Source organism: Lissotriton vulgaris, chromosome 1_2 (assembly GCF_964263255.1).
Source record: "Lissotriton vulgaris chromosome 1_2, aLisVul1.2, whole genome shotgun sequence".
In the NCBI taxonomy this organism is placed as follows: Eukaryota; Metazoa; Chordata; class Amphibia; order Caudata; family Salamandridae; genus Lissotriton; species Lissotriton vulgaris.
In genome coordinates, this window is record NC_141686.1 from 314,503,562 (window position 1) to 314,521,044 (window position 17,483).

Below are 17,483 nucleotides of genomic sequence, written 5' to 3' on the forward strand. Positions count from 1 at the left end.
GTACAAACCAGCCCCTGGGAGTGACAGGCTGCCTGTGGGCGGTGACAGGCAAAGAGTGACCACAGCAGAGCATCACAGGGAGGTACAAACCAGCCCTTGGGAGTGACAGGCTGCCTGTGGGCGGTGACAGGCAGAGAGTGAACTCAGCAGAGCATCACAGGGAAGTAGAAACCAGCCCCTGGGAGTGACAGGCTGCCTGTGGGTGGTTACAGGCACAGAGTGACCTCAGCAGAGCATCACAGGGAGGTACAAACCAGCCCCTGGGAGTGACACGCTGCCTGTGGGCCGTGACAGGCAGAGAGTGACGTCAGCTGCAGAGCATCACAGGGAGGTACAAACCAGCCCCTGGGAGTGACAGGCTGCCTCTGGGCAGTGACAGGCAGAGAGTGACCTCAGCAGAGCCGCAAAGGGAGGTACAAACCAGCCCCATCGAGTGATAGGCTGCCTGTGGGCGGTGACAGGCAGAGAGTGACCTCAGCAGAGCCGCACAGGGAGGTATAAACCAGCCCTTGGGAGTGACAGGCTGCCTGTGGGCGGTGACAGGCAGAGAGTAAACTCAGCAGAGCATCACAGGGAGTACAAACCAGCCCCTGGGAGTGACAGGCTGCCTGTGGGCGGTGACATGCAAAGAGTGACCACAGCAGAGCATCACAGGGAGGTACAAACCAGCCCTTGGGAGTGACAGGCTGCCTGTGGGCGGTGACAGGCAGAGAGTAAACTCAGCAGAGCATCACAGGGAGGTAGAAACCAGCCCCTGTGAGTGACAGGCTGCCTGTGGGTGGTTACAGGCACAGAGTGACCTCAGCAGAGCATCACAGGGAGGTACAAACCAGCCCCTGGGAGTGACACGCTGCCTGTGGGCCGTGACAGGCATGGTGTGACCTCAGCTGCAGAGCATCACAGGGAGGTACAAACCAGCCCCTGGGAGTGACAGGCTGCCTATGGGCAGTGACAGGCAGAGAGTGACCTCAGCAGAGCCGCACAGGGAGGTACAAACCAGCCCCTGGGAGTGATAGGCTGCCTGTGGGCGGTGACAGGCAGAGAGTGACCTCAGCAGAGCCGCACAGGGAGGTATAAACCAGTCCCTGGGAGTGACAGGCTGTCTGTGGGCGGTGACAGGCAGAGAGTGACCTCAGCTGAGCATCACAGGGAGGTACAAACCAGCCCCTGAGAGTGACAGGCTGCCTGTGGGCGGTGACAGGCACAGAGTGACCTCAGCTGCAGAGCATCACAGGGAGGTACAAACCAGCCCCTGGGAGTGACAGGCTGCCTGTGGGCGGTGACAGGCAAAGAGTGACCACAGCAGAGCATCACAGGGAGGTACAAACCAGCCCTTGGGAGTGACAGGCTGCCTGTGGGCGGTGACAGGCAGAGAGTGAACTCAGCAGAGCATCACAGGGAAGTAGAAACCAGCCCCTGGGAGTGACAGGCTGCCTGTGGGTGGTTACAGGCACAGAGTGACCTCAGCAGAGCATCACAGGGAGGTACAAACCAGCCCCTGGGAGTGACACGCTGCCTGTGGGCCGTGACAGGCAGAGAGTGACGTCAGCTGCAGAGCATCACAGGGAGGTACAAACCAGCCCCTGGGAGTGACAGGCTGCCTCTGGGCAGTGACAGGCAGAGAGTGACCTCAGCAGAGCCGCAAAGGGAGGTACAAACCAGCCCCATCGAGTGATAGGCTGCCTGTGGGCGGTGACAGGCAGAGAGTGACCTCAGCAGAGCCGCACAGGGAGGTATAAACCAGCCCCTGGGAGTGACAGGCTGCCTGTGTGCGGTGACAGGCAGAGAGTGACCTCAGCAGAGCATCACAGGGAGGTACAAACCAGCCCCTGGAAGTGACAGGCTGCCTGTGGGCGGTGACAGGCACAGAGTGACCTCAGCTGCAGAGCATCACAGGGAGGTACAAACCAGCCCCTGGAAGTGACAGGCTGCCTGTGGGCGGTGACAGGCAAAGAGTGACCACAGCAGAGCATCACAGGGAGGTACAAACCAGCCCTTGGGAGTGACAGGCTGCCTGTGGGCGGTGACAAGCAGAGAGTGAACTCAGCAGAGCATCACAGGGAGGTAGAAACCAGCCCCTGGGAGTGACAGGCTGCCTGTGGGTGGTTACAGGCACAGAGTGACCTCAGCAGAGCATCACAGGGAGGCACAGACCAGCCCCTGAGAGTGACAGGCTGGCTGTGGGCGGTGACAGGCACAGAGTGACCTCAGCAGCAGAGCCGCACAGGGAGGTATAAACCAGCCCCTGGGAGTGACAGGCTGCCTGTGGGCGGTGACAGGCAGAGAGTGACCTTAGCAGAGCCGCACAGGGAGGTACAAACCAGCCCCTGGGAGTGACAGGCTGCCTGTGGGCAGTGACAGGCAGAGAGTGACCTCAGCAGAGCCGCACAGGAAGGTACAAACCAGCCCCTGGGAGTGACAGGCTGCCTGTGGGCAGTGACAGGCAGAGAGTGACCTCAGCAGAGCTGCACAGGGAGGCACAGACCAGCCCCTGAGAGTGACAGGCTGCCTGTGGGCGGTGACAGGCACTGAGTGACCTCAGCAGCAGAGCCGCACAGGGAGGTACAAACCAGCCCCTGAGAGTGACAGGCTGCCTGTGGGCGGTGACAGGCAGAGAGTGACCTCAGCAGAGCCGCACAGGGAGGTACAAACCAGCCCCTGGGAGAGACAGGCTGCCTGTGGTCGGTGACAGGCAGAGAGTGACCTCAGCAGAGCCGCACAGGAAGGCACAAACCAGCCCCTGGGAGTGACAGGCTGCCTGTGGGCGGTGACAGGCACAGAGTGACCTCAGCAGAGCATCACAGGGAGGCACACACCAGCCCCTGGGAGTGACAGGCTGCACGGGGAGGCACAAACCAGCCCCTGGGAGTGACAGGCTGCCTGTGGGCGGTGACAGGCACTGAGTGACCTCGGCAGCAGAGCCGCACAGGGAGGTACAAACCAGCCCCTGGGAGTGACAGGCTGCCTGTGGGCGGTGACAGGCAGAGAGTGACCTCAGCAGAGCCGCACAGGGAGGTACAAACCAGCCCCTGGGAGAGACAGGCTGCCTGTGGGCGGTAACAGGCAGAGAGTGACCTCAGCAGAGCCGCACAGGAAGGCACAAACCAGCCCCTGGGAGTGACAGGCTGCCTGTGGGGGGGCGGTGACAGGCAGAGAGTGACCTCAGCAGAGCCGCACAGGGAGGTACAAACCAGCCCCTGGGAGAGACAGGCTGCCTGTGGGCGGTAACAGGCAGAGAGTGACCTCAGCAGAGCCGCACAGGAAGGCACAAACCAGCCCCTGGGAGTGACAGGCTGCCTGTGGGCGGTAACAGGCAGAGAGTGACCTCAGCAGAGCACTCAACAAGCAGCAACCAGGGGCGTAGATTGGTCAGTAAGATTGGGAGAGTGTGAGCTTCAGATGTCCCAACAATCACACTGGGAAATAATGTTAAAATATATTATGAGAAGCAGGACATGAAGGGGGCCTAAGAGGCAGTGGAAAGGAAGAGGAGTGCGAATTGTTGAGGGTACTTTAAACACAATAGTTTGCAAACTAACCAAGTTTTAAGGGAGAGAGAGAGAGAGAGAGAGAGAGAGAGAGAGAGAGAGAGAGAGAAAGTGTGTGTGTGTGTCCACGGGCACATGTGTGTGTGTAAAAAAAAAATCCTGGGTGAAATCCGACAGACATCTCACAATACCTGATTGAAGGCACCTGTACCCAACTATTTACTAAAGAAAAACTGTTTACTTAGTACAACACCTCAAACACCCCCACCCCGAAGCTATGGCCCCTAAGCAGCACCTGGTAGTATCTGGCTGCCTGTTCCCAGTTGCAAAAAACACAGTTGATGGACAGAATGCAGAACAATGTCTTATATTCACCCCAGTACAAGGATCTGGGCCTAAATCCATCGTTTTTTTGCACTCCACACCACCCTGGGTCAGACAATGGCTATATGCAAATCAGCCTTGACCCTGTGCCTCATGGGAACAGTCCGTTTTATAAAGACAAGGGGAACCCAACGGATAGCTAAGAACCATGGGTATAACTTTGTTATGGAAAACAATGGAACCTAGCTTATTCAACATATACAAGATGTAGTATAGAAACTCAATGGAAGCTATACAAATCAGGTTGTCCTGACCCAGCCGGGGCAGGAGTTTATTACCAACAAACAATGTCAAATATACAATACAATTTTTAAGACACAAGCCTGTGCCGTACTGACAAAGAAGGGAGAAATAGATATAGGGTGAGAAAGAGGGTGATTATCAGGCAAGGAAAGAGAGCAAAGACAGGGCACTGCAAAAAATCCAAAGATTACTGGCAGTGTCGCCTGGAGTGGAATGTACACAAATTTCTTTAGAAAATATTATGAGTGTCAACCCACTCTTGGGTGTCGACGTTTCGATCCCTAAAAGCTCTATTGGATGCATGGGATCATCATCAGGACTTATCTAAGTAGCAAAACATGCCTGAATGAGCAAAGCCATGTGGTTTGAGCATCCACGTAAGATTCAGTGGAGTTCAATGATTATGTTGAAAAGCTTCAACGTCCGTCTGTAGGTGGCCACACTTTTAGATTGCGTGCTGGCGTCGGAATCTGCAGTATAGAGGCACCAGTGGTACTATACTTTTGCGTCAGTATTCCGTTTTCGTTGAAGACACAGTTTGTGGCTTGCCTCGCCCTGGGCTTCAGCAATGTGGATACCGGGCGTTAGTCATAGTTAGACAACCGCCTCTCCCAGGGGTGCTCGGTCAATGCCGGATACAGCCTTGGCTCAAACCACATGGCTTTGTAGTTCTGGGTCAGACAATGGCTATATGCAAATCAGCCTTGACCCTGTGCCTCATGGGAACAGTCCAGTCCGAACTACCAAGCCATGTCTTTCCTATACCGGAATCAAGCATCCAAGGACCGGTTTCTGGCTATCAGCCTTCTTCAGCCTGGATAGCTTGACTCCAGTGATGTGGAGAGCCTGGGACGCAGGTCTGAGCATACTTTAGCCCACTCGGGGTGAAAATTGCAAAAAACACAGTTGATGGACAGAATGCAGAACAATGTCTTATATTCACCCCAGTACAAGGATCTGGGCCTAAATCCATCGTTTTTTTGCACTCCACACCACCCTGGGTCAGACAATGGCTATATGCAAATCAGCCTTGACCCTGTGCCTCATGGGAACAGTCCAGCCCGAACTACCAAGCCATGTCTTTCCTATACCGGAATCAAGCATCCAAGGACCGGTTTCTGGCTATCAGCCTTCTTCAGCCTGGATAGCTTGACTCCAGTGATGTGGAGAGCCTGGGACGCAGGTCTGAGCATACTTTAGCCCACTCGGGGTGAAAATTGCAAAAAACACAGTTGATGGACAGAATCCAGAACAATGTCTTATATTCACCCCAGTACAAGGATCTGGGCCTAAATCCATCGTTTTTTTGCACTCCACACCACCCTGGGTCAGACAATGGCTATATGCAAATCAGCCTTGACCCTGTGCCTCATGGGAACAGTCCAGCCCGAACTACCAAGCCATGTCTTTCCTATACCGGAATCAAGCATCCAAGGACCGGTTTCTGGCTATCAGCCTTCTTCAGCCTGGATAGCTTGATTCCAGTGATGTGGAGAGCCTGGGACGCAGGTCTGAGCATACTTTAGCCCACTCGGGATGAAAATTGCAAAAAACACAGTTGATGGACAGAATGCAGAACAATGTCTTACATTCACCCCAGTACAAGGATCTGGGCCTAAATCCATCGTTTTTTTGCACTCCACACCACCACTCCGGTCTAGGACATGGCTTGGTACTACAGGGAGGTTGGAGTTATTTATGGGCTTCTTTTGTCTGCAACTCAGTAGACAAAGGGTCAGCTCATAATTATTGTGAAAAGGTGGGTGAGGGAAGGAATGGGTAAATGGCTGGATGGATGAGTGAAAGGGTGAATGAATGGATGGATAATGAGAGAAAGGATGGATGAATATGTGAGTGGAAGGATGGATGAGGTTAAATGGATGGATGTAGGGGTGGAAAGGTAGATGGATGGGTAAAAGGGTGGATGGATCAGTAAAAGGACGGATGGATGAGTGAGTTAAAGGATGGATGGTGGGCCAGTGAATGGGTGGATGGATGAGAGAAATGATGGATGGATTGATGAATTGATAAGTGAGAGGGTGAATGAATGAATGGATGCATGAGCGAAAGGGTGGATGTAAGGATGGGCGAGTGAGTGAAAGGGAGGGTAGATGGACAAAAGGATGGATAGATGAGTGAAAGGGTGGGTGGATGAGAGAAAGGATGGATGGATGAGTGAAAAGATGGATGAGTGATAGGGCCAATGGATAGATTCATGAGTGGATGAGTAAACGGATGAGTGGGTGGATGGGTGAAGGATGGATAGAAGGATGGGTGGCTAAGTGAAGGGGGAATGGAGAGAGAAAGGGAGGATGGATGGATGAGTGAAAACATGGATGAATGATTGGCAGAATGGATGGGCGAATGGGTGCATGGATGAGTGAAAAGAAGACTGTAAAGAAGGATGAGTGAAATAATGCATACATCAGTAAAAGAGAGGGTGGAGAGCTAGAATCAAGGATGGATGAGTGAAAAGTTGAATTGGTGGATGGATGAGTGGCTGGGTGGCTGGATGAGTAAGTGAAAGGATGGTGTTGGACAGGCCACATGAAGGGCCGCTCTTCCCGGCTCAACCAGGCCCGAGCCCGGTCACGCTAGTACCACACACCACCATTACACGTCCTCCGTCCCCTCAGGGACCCCTGCCCTCGAGCATGTCAACCTCGTGGGTCCGATCCACTGCCAGCCTACGCGCCCATCCTGGGGCGCCATCTTGGACACCCCACCACGTGGCCACCTGGCCCCCGGCCGAACTCAACCATGGGCCTGGCCAGGCCTCAGACATCCCGGCACCACCATCCACCCAGGAGGCGAGCGGGCTACTTGGCAAGTCAATAGGAGAAAGAGGTGTCAATGGCTCTCCCCCGCCAAGTGCCGCTCGCCCATCGCCTCTCCGGGCACTGGCTCCACCCCCCTGCTGGGTGTCTGGGCCCCCTCATCCCGGACCTCCCGACCTCCAAGTGCGAAGGTCCGGACATCAAAGCACTCCAGCCCTATAACTGGGGCAGCTCCAGAGCAGGAAGGCAGTTGTATCTTGGAGTCGAGAGACGTAAAGAGGAACTCATCCTGGACGGACTACTGGCGCTGCCGTAGCTCTGTCCTGTGCACCATCGTCCTGCCTGTTGGCGCTGCCACAGCCGTCGTAACCTTCATCCTTCATCGTCGTCGGGATCTGCTGGCGTGGCCGCGGACCGTTGTAACCGTCATCTTTCACCGGGACCTGCAGGCTCCGCCGCGGACCGTCATCCTTCCTTCGTCCATCTCGGGACCTGCTTGGCTCCTCCACGGCCCGATCATCTAGAACGCCGAGCTCGAGGATTGAGAGCTATTTTGTACTCATTTGTAACTAAAGACTGTCCCGCTACCCCTCTCCTCAACCAAAGACTAGAATCGAGGGGACCCCTGAGTCCAGACCTCCTTGTATCATACCAACGTAACCTAAGAATTGCATATAAAGTCTCGTTAACCTTCAGTCTTGTGTGGCGTCCGTCTGTGGGGGGGAAGTTACTTGTCTGTACAGTCGTTGGAGACGGCTCTCCCTGGAGACCTCTCCCCGTAATCTCGGCCGACCCTCCCGGTCCGTCTAACATTGGTGGCCAGCGGCGCGATCCGAATCACCGCATAACGTACAGAGAGTAGCTCACCCCACAACGAACCACAATGACAACTAAAGAAAGCGGATCAACTGAGAAGTTCCAAATGGAAAAACTAGAGGAGTACAGCCATCGTGAACTAAAGCAGTTCTGCATCGAACTAGGTATCGCTACCACCGGACTAAGCACCAAGGACGATTTTAAGCATGCCCTAGAATCTTGGGCAGAGACCGGGGATGCCGAAGCCCCTGAGCAAAGCACCACAAAAAAAACCAACACGGCCCCTGAAGAGCAAAGAACCGGTCTCTCGCAAGACGAGATCCAAGAAAGAGAAAAAACCCGACTACACGAACTAGAAATGGCCCGACTCAAAATGGACATAGAACTCAAGTTAGCCGAACAAAAAATCAACTTAGAGCACCTACGTCTCCGAGAAGAGAGAGAGGAGAAACAGAGACAAAGGGAGCTCGAGGAAAAGAAACTGGCGTACGAGCACGAACGGAACCTAGCCGAGATCAACCTGCGCAAGCAAAATAAAGAGTTAGGGGTGCCCGAGAGACCACACACCCCAGGGACCACGGAGAAAAAAGTACACATCCCCAAGGATGTTGTCCGAGAATATTTCCGAGAGGACGACATCCAGCAATGGTTTAAGGCCTATGAAATCGCTATGACTGCGCACCGGATCGATAGGAACGATTGGGGAGCCGGCCTATGGGGCAGATTCCTCAATGAGGGCCGCGATACCCTGTTACAGCTCCCAGACCACCAGATGACCTCCTACGACCATATGAAAGCGGCCCTCCTCACCCGCTATGGCCTCACGCCCGAGATGTACCGTCAGAGGTTCCGAGACTGCACACGCATCCCGGGTACCACTTGGGTGGACTATGTAACGTACTTTAGCCGAGCTTTCGAAGGCTGGATCAGAGGAAACAACGTCACGACCTACGAGCAGCTGTTCAATCTGATGGTGTGGGAGCATCTGTCCAACAATTGCTTCATTGAACTACGCCAACACCTCCTCGACAGCAAGTTAACCGATCCCCGGCAGCTCGCAGCCGAAGCTGACCGGTGGGAGATCACCAGAGTGGGCCGGAATGGGTCCTACGAGCAGAACAGGAACAACCATGGTCACCACCGACCCAGAGGAGGAGGAGGGGGCCAAGGACGAGGAAGAGACAACACTCCGGCCGCCCCCGCTACCAGCACCACCCCCCCGGCCAACCGGGGCAGCACCCCGGCGCGACCAGGGTACAGAGCCAATGTCACGTGTCACCGATGCCAACGGGTCGGCCACTATGCCAACGACCCAAGCTGCCCGCAGTATCAGAGCCCAAAACCCCGCCAAGTGGCCGCCGTGGCCCTAGGGGAAGAACAGATCTCCGAGGAACAAGAAACAGACGAGCAAGAGTATCAAGAGTGGGAGCCAGCCGCCATGACTCTCGCGTGCTTAGGGGGAAGAGACATGGTCCCGCGGGTCCCCCTACCCGCTAACACCCAGAAGTACAGCCAATGGGTGAGCATCAATGGACAACGGGCCGAAGCCCTTCGGGACACCGGGGCCAGTGTGACAGCCGTCCGCTGTCACCTAGTGACCCCAGAACAATATCTACCGAACATTCTCTGCCCTGTGCGATCAGCCGACAACTCGGAAAGTCTGTGTCGGATGGCCTGCGTCCCCTTTGAGTGGGGAGGGGTCTCCGGCATGTTGAAGGTGACGGTCCGAGACGACGCCCCCGTGGACTGTCTCCTCGGAAATGACCTGGAGAGCTCCCCGTGGGCAGCCGTGGAGCGCAAAGAACACTTGGGGATGTTGGGCGTCCCGGACTGGGCGTGCGTCACCACCCGGTCCATGGCCGCCCGTGCCAACCATCCCCCGGAAGAACCAGAATGGCCGGCGCCACCGCCTCCGGTCGCCCCAGCCGAGACCACCGACCATGACACCCCCCTCGAACCTGCTCAACCTTCCGACCTCGCTAACCTTGACCAGTGGGCCCAAGAGGGGGGGCCCACACAAGAACAATTTCGCCAGGAACAGAAGACCTGTCCCTCCCTCGAGGGACTCCGCCAGCAAGCGCTCGCCCAAAGCGCAGGAGATACCTCCGGAACTCATTGGGTCTACTGGGACAATGATCTGTTGTACAGCGAGCAAAGAATCGCCGAGCTGGGGGCCAACCGAGTACTAGTAGTGCCCCTCCGCTTTAGAGCCTTCCTGCTGAACCTGGCCCACGATGTTCCCCTGGCAGGACACCTGGGACAAGATAAAACCTACAGTCGCCTAGTGACCCACTTCTTCTGGCCCAAAATGAGAAACGATGTGCACCAGCATTGCCGATCTTGCCCCACGTGCCAAGCCAGTGGGAAGAGCGGCCGCAAACTAAAGGCCCCCTTGCAACCTTTTCCAGTAGTCACGACCCCATTTGAGAGGGTCGGAATAGACATTGTGGGCCCCCTGGACCCGCGTACAAAACAAGGCCATCGCTTCATTCTGGTGCTAGTGGACCACGCCACCCGCTACCCTGAGGCTGTTCCTCTCCGGACCGTGACAGCCCCAGTGGTCGGCCGGGCCCTGATGGGGATCTTCTCCCGTGTGGGGTTCCCCCGAGAGGTCGTCAGCGACCGAGGCACGAACTTTATCTCTAAATACATGAAATCCCTCTGGCAACAGTGTGGGGTCACCTACAGATTCACGACCCCCTATCACCCCCAAGGGAACGGACTTGTTGAGCGGTTCAACCGCACGCTAAAAGGGATGATCGGGGGATTGGAAGAGCCCCTCCGTCGCCAGTGGGATGTGCTGCTGCCGTGCCTCCTCTTCGCTTACCGAGAGGTCCCACAGAAATCCCTAGGCTTCAGCCCATTTGAACTGCTATACGGGCACCCAGTGCGGGGGCCGCTCAGCCTGATCAAAGAAGGCTGGGAGATGCCTCCGGCCAAGAACCCTCCAGATGTCTTCCGGTACCTCCTCACCCTCCGAAACCAGTCCCGGCGGTTCAGAGACCTAGCAAAAGCCAACCTAGAGGCCAGTCAAGAGGACATGAAAAAATGGTATGACCAGAACGCCTCATCCATCGAATTCGAACCAGGGCAACAAGTATGGGTAATGTCCCCCACGGAGCCATGCGCTCTCCAAGACAAATGGACAGGGCCCTTCAAGGTAATTGAGCGCAAGGGACCTGCCACCTATCTGATCGATATGGAGTCCTCCCGGAACCCACTCCGAGTCCTCCACACCAACAGACTGAAACCCCACTTTGCACGAACAGAGCTCAGCCTACTGATGGCCACAGACAATGGGGTTGAAGACGACTCCGAGCCTCTCCCCGACCTCCTGCGGACCCAGGAACAAGACGGCTCCGTGGATGGGGTCCGACTCTCGGAGACCCTCACCAGAGAACAACGCCAAGAGTGCCAAGCCCTCCTGTCACAGTTCGCCAGTCTGTTCTCCCTCACCCCAGGTGTCACTTCCTGGTGTGTGCACGATGTGGACACCGGAGACAGCCCTCCCATCCGCCACCGGGCCTACCGCGTACCTGATCGGGTACGGGCCTGCATCCAGGCGGAGGTGGCCAAGATGCTCACGCTCGGGGTCATCGAGCCCTCAGACAGTCCATGGGCCAGCCCGGTCGTACTGGTCCCCAAAGCAGCCGCCCCCGGAACCACACCAGAACTACGGTTCTGCGTCGACTACCGGGGCCTGAATGAAGTCACCAGAACAGACGCACATCCCATCCCCCGGGCGGATGAACTGGTCGACCGAATGGGAGCTGCCCGCTACCTCAGCATCTTCGACCTGACAGCAGGTTATTGGCAGATCAGCCTCACACCCCGAGCACAAGAACGTTCTGCCTTCTCCACCCCCGATGGCCACTACCATTTTACGGTCATGCCCTTCGGCATGAAGAATGCCCCAGCGACTTTCCAACGGCTCGTCAATCAGGTCCTGGCAGGGCTCGAAGGGTTCAGCGCCGCCTACCTAGACGACATCGCTGTGTACAGTCACCATTGGACCGAGCACCTCCACCACCTCCGAGCAGTGCTGCAAGCCCTTCAGCGAGCTGGCCTCACGATCAAGGCCAGCAAGTGTCAAATTGGACAAGGATCTGTGACCTACCTCGGACACCAGGTGGGAAGCGGCCTAGTGGCCCCTCTACAGTTGAAAATTGCCGCCATCCAGAACTGGCAGCCCCCTATCACCCAAACCGAGGTACGAGCCTTCCTGGGCCTCACGGGCTATTACCGAAGGTTCGTGAAAGACTATGGTACCATAGCGGGGCCTCTCACAGAACTCACGTCAAAGAATCAGCCCAAGAAAGTGAACTGGACCCCAGAGTGTCAAACGGCATTCGAACAGTTGAAGGCCGCCATGTGTTCCGCTCCTGTGCTCCAGGCTCCAGACTACAGCCGGGAGTTCGTCGTCCAGACGGACGCCTCCGACCAGGGCATTGGGGCGGTCCTGTCACAAGTGAACACCGAAGGCCTTGATCAACCGGTGGCCTTCATCAGCCGGAGACTCCTACCACGGGAGCAACGCTGGAGCACCATAGAGAGGGAAGCCTTCGCTGTGGTATGGGCCCTCAAGAAGCTCCGGCCCTACCTTTTTGGCACCCACTTTCGGGTGCAGACCGACCACCGACCCCTGCAGTGGCTGATGCATATGCGGGGGGAAAACCCAAAGTTGCTACGCTGGTCCATCTCCTTGCAAGGTATGGACTTCACAGTCGAACACCGGCCTGGGCCAGATCACGCCAACGCGGACGGCCTGTCCCGGTTTTTCCGCCTCGACGAGGAGAGTCCCCAAGAGGATGGGTAACTCTCCCCGCCTTCAGCTGGGGGGGACGCATGTTGGACAGGCCACATGAAGGGCCGCTCTTCCCGGCTCAACCAGGCCCGAGCCCGGTCACGCTAGTACCACACACCACCATTACACGTCCTCCGTCCCCTCAGGGACCCCTGCCCTCGAGCATGTCAACCTCGTGGGTCCGATCCACTGCCAGCCTACGCGCCCATCCTGGGGCGCCATCTTGGACACCCCACCACGTGGCCACCTGGCCCCCGGCCGAACTCAACCATGGGCCTGGCCAGGCCTCAGACATCCCGGCACCACCATCCACCCAGGAGGCGAGCGGGCTACTTGGCAAGTCAATAGGAGAAAGAGGTGTCAATGGCTCTCCCCCGCCAAGTGCCGCTCGCCCATCGCCTCTCCGGGCACTGGCTCCACCCCCCTGCTGGGTGTCTGGGCCCCCTCATCCCGGACCTCCCGACCTCCAAGTGCGAAGGTCCGGACATCAAAGCACTCCAGCCCTATAACTGGGGCAGCTCCAGAGCAGGAAGGCAGTTGTATCTTGGAGTCGAGAGACGTAAAGAGGAACTCATCCTGGACGGACTACTGGCGCTGCCGTAGCTCTGTCCTGTGCACCATCGTCCTGCCTGTTGGCGCTGCCACAGCCGTCGTAACCTTCATCCTTCATCGTCGTCGGGATCTGCTGGCGTGGCCGCGGACCGTTGTAACCGTCATCTTTCACCGGGACCTGCAGGCTCCGCCGCGGACCGTCATCCTTCCTTCGTCCATCTCGGGACCTGCTTGGCTCCTCCACGGCCCGATCATCTAGAACGCCGAGCTCGAGGATTGAGAGCTATTTTGTACTCATTTGTAACTAAAGACTGTCCCGCTACCCCTCTCCTCAACCAAAGACTAGAATCGAGGGGACCCCTGAGTCCAGACCTCCTTGTATCATACCAACGTAACCTAAGAATTGCATATAAAGTCTCGTTAACCTTCAGTCTTGTGTGGCGTCCGTCTGTGGGGGGGAAGTTACTTGTCTGTACAGTCGTTGGAGACGGCTCTCCCTGGAGACCTCTCCCCGTAATCTCGGCCGACCCTCCCGGTCCGTCTAACAGATGGCTGGATGGGTGAAAGGGTAAATGGTTGGATGGATGAGTGAATGGATGGATGGGTGGAAGAGTGGATGGATGAGTGAAAGGACAGCTTGGGTAAAAGGGTAAATGGTTGGATGGATGAATGAAAGAATGAATAGATGGATGGGTGGAAGAGTGGATGGATGAGTGAAAGGATGGATTGGGTGGAAGGGTGAATGGATGATGGATGGATGTGTTAAAGGGTGGATGGAGGGATGGATGAGTGAAATGATGGCTGGAAGGATAGATGATGGATAGGTTTGCAAATGGTTGAAAATGTTTGGATATGGAGGGGCACACAGATGGAAAAACAGAATGTATGGTGAAAGAATGAATGATGGATGAAGTAATTAATTGATGACCGAATGTGAATTTGAAATGGTGGATATCAGGGGTTAGAGGGAAGGATAAATGGCTAGATCCTTGGACAAGAGAGCTCTTCTGGGGAGGGTTGTGATGGCTTACTTTGCTGTCTTGGTACCACAAGAGCTTTGGTTCAAAGTGGGAGGTATTTAAAGGTTCTGGCTACTCCCTTGCCTAGGTGTTAATATTCTGTGTTTGCTGTATGCTTATGTGTGAGATTTATACATCATGCATATGACATTTTGGGTGACACCCAACTGCTACTTGAATGCTACACTAGTAATTGTAAATGTTTGCATGTTTTGTTTTCGGTATAAGGTTTTAGGGAGAGCCTCATAGTGCCATGATATGTGCTTGAGATGTATATTGTGTTTGTAGCAATAGGCAAGGTGTCAAAAATAAACTATGTAATAGAGTATAGACAATGCCTTCTTTAAGAAAGCTGCAGGGAAAAGCCCCTTTGTGACTTCAGTCAGCTAGTGCAACTCTCTGCGAAGCCCCCATAAGCAAAGTCAGAGTCCATATTTAAAGTTCCACTTGCTGAAACACCCATAATGTGTTCCCTGTAGTGGGTTCATCACAGCAATCCTACCTTTAGTTCACCTATGCACGCCGCTTTACATCTCTCAATGGCACTCAGATATGAGATGCTACTAACAAAGTCAATCCGAGCAGACCTTCCTGAGCACTTCGCTCACCGAAGGTGCCTGCTCAGGACCTGGAGTTGTAACCAAAATCTCAGACTGGACAACCCAGTGCACTAACCATATAAATAGATTATTATCTTATGAAATACCACAAAAAGACCTGCATAGTTGCTCAAAGCTACACACATACCGAAAAACCGTGAAGTGCTCTATTGTCTCAACCTAATATCAACGTATTTTCACTTGTACTTAAGTCGTTGTCTATTTACTTACTTTTATACTATCGCACAACTTCCTCTGATGTGTCTGTAAAACTTACCTTTTGTCCTGAAGTTTTGTTCTGAATTTTGACCTTCAGTCCTGAATTTTTCTACTGCATTTTGACCCTTTGTCATGAATTTTGGCACCTTAATTTGCACCCATGCCAATTGGTCACCCTAGCCTGGCAGCTCACACCTCCAGCCTGGACTGAGAGAGTCCCCTGCAGCCCACTGCTGGCCCTGGAGCCCCGCCCAGCCCGACCTCTGACACAGCCTGACATTTGACCTCTGTCTTTAAAGCATAGCAACTGTGACAAGATTTAAAGGTCTCTTTATTGCTCATTCACCTTCTGAAAGTCAGCATGTTTGTTTTGGGGGTGCAGCCGCCCCCCAGCACTCCTACTCCCAGCTGGTGCCTGGGAGCCATTCACTGGTTTTTAGGTCTCGGCTAAACGCGCGGAAGCGCGTCTCCGCCGAGATCTTTTGTTAGCGACTATGCTTCCCAGGAGACAGTTTCGGCCACGCGCATCCTTCGAGTCGATTTGTAACTGGAACGCGCGCTGTGGCCAGGCGCTGTCTCCTGGGAAGCACACACGCATGCGCATACACACACACACACACACACACACACACAAGCGCCCACGCACATACATACAGAGTCACCCACCCCCCCTCCGCAGACATACACACACGCGCGCGCACACACACACACACTAGTGCACCCCCCCTCTCCCCCACCGTCGCACACATGCATACACACACAACGAGAGAACCGAGCCCCGAGCCCCCCCCCCAGCCATTTGTAAGTTACCAGCTCAATGTTGAGGGACTCCGCTCTCCTTCTGGCGTCGCGAGACGCTTTCACTCCGCCTTCTCTTCCGGTTACGTACGCAGCCCCGCCCCCGTCACAGGCGACTTTGCCTGACTTCCCATGTGCGCAGCTTCTTTGAATTAATAACTAGCCAGTGACTCTTTAATAAATAAATGGGACGCACGCCTGGGCCCCGGCCGGGCCTCAGAGGCTCGCTTCCCTCTTTATTATTAAATGGTGCAACTGCTGCTCACCCGCGGGGCCCTGGGCGGGCCTCGAGGCTCTTCATATTAAATAGTGAGTCAGGATGCGTGCGCGCGGCGCACATTTGTCTCCGCGCCGGGTGGGGGGCGGGGGGGTAGGAGGGGGAGGGGCGCTGCTGGTTACTAATACCCTGATTGAATTGTTGGTCATGCGCATTGAGCGCACACAATTAAAAGTGGGCATGAGTTTGAGGTGTGGCATTCCAGGACCCAGCCACGCTTCTACGCCAGAGACTGTCCCACATCCGTCACGGGCCATAATTTAAATTAATTAATGTATTATTCGCCCCTGCCTGACTAGCCTTGCCCTGCCTTCTGCTGCCTGCCCAGCCCACTACAGTTCCCTCGTCCTCTTAATATCGTAAGTGTTTGCTTTATAACTAACAGCCGCGAGGGGTTCAGACATTCTGTAGTGCCTGGAACTTTGTTTCGATTTTATTTTGTTGATCTAAGAAATAGAGCAGTAAATAGATTTATTTGTATTTCGCATTGGGTGAGGGCTGTTTAACACCCTCCCCCCTCCCCAATTTGACGAATGTTTAAGAAGGTGTAATAGATATTGCGGTTTGTATTTTTATGTATTTAAAAAAGATAGTAATGTGGTGATGCCTGTTTGGAAGATCCGTTGGGTGCGCCGTGTGGGGGGCTTTCGATATTCGCTGGCGGGTGTTTTTTTGGGTACTTTAGCCAAACGGAGGTCTGGAGTGCCAATTAATAGCAAGATACTGTTCGGACTTTGTTGTGGGGATGGCAGCTGCGTCTTGGAACTCGCTTTCAACGAAATGATGTTGTGTTCCTTTACATAAATGCAGTGTTTAGTTGATGCATTACATCCTTGTAAACATGCATGCTGTTTATCCCAGGACAAATAAAATAACAGCATCGCATTTAGCATGCGCGTCCCTCAGGTGACCTTCATAATTCAGGTTGTTGGTTTTAAACAACCAGTAGCAGTTCCTCAATATTATGGTCACCGGGGGACTGGATTCCAGCTTTCACAGCTACCTACCTAAATACTGTCTGCCACCATTGGGCCCGGTGGAAAGCACGTGCCCAGGAATAACATTTTTACAAGGACTTTCCCTCATAAAATCTTCAGTTGAGGGTGTGCTGGAGCCCCTCTTGAAGCTTCCAAGAAAAGGAGGTGTCCCGCTGTCTGACTGCCCTGTGTGGGCCCCCCATTGTGACCAGGTGACTCATTATTTGGAGACCGACTAGCAGATTTGATTCCAGCAGTCTTATTTTTTAGCGAAGAAACGTAGGCCTAGTTCTTCAAATGCATGGCTTTTTATAATCCAGACAGCCCTCTCTCATTCCCACACTGACATCTTCATTTGTTTTGTGAGTGGACATTGCTGAGTCCATAAACCCCAAGCCAGGAATTCCACCCCCCTGGTCACAGTTTCCCTGGGGTGCACGTACATTACCATAATTGCATGTACATTTTTCAGCCATGCACACATCCAATCTCCATTGTTTGGACGCCGAGACCATTGTAGACTATGCAAC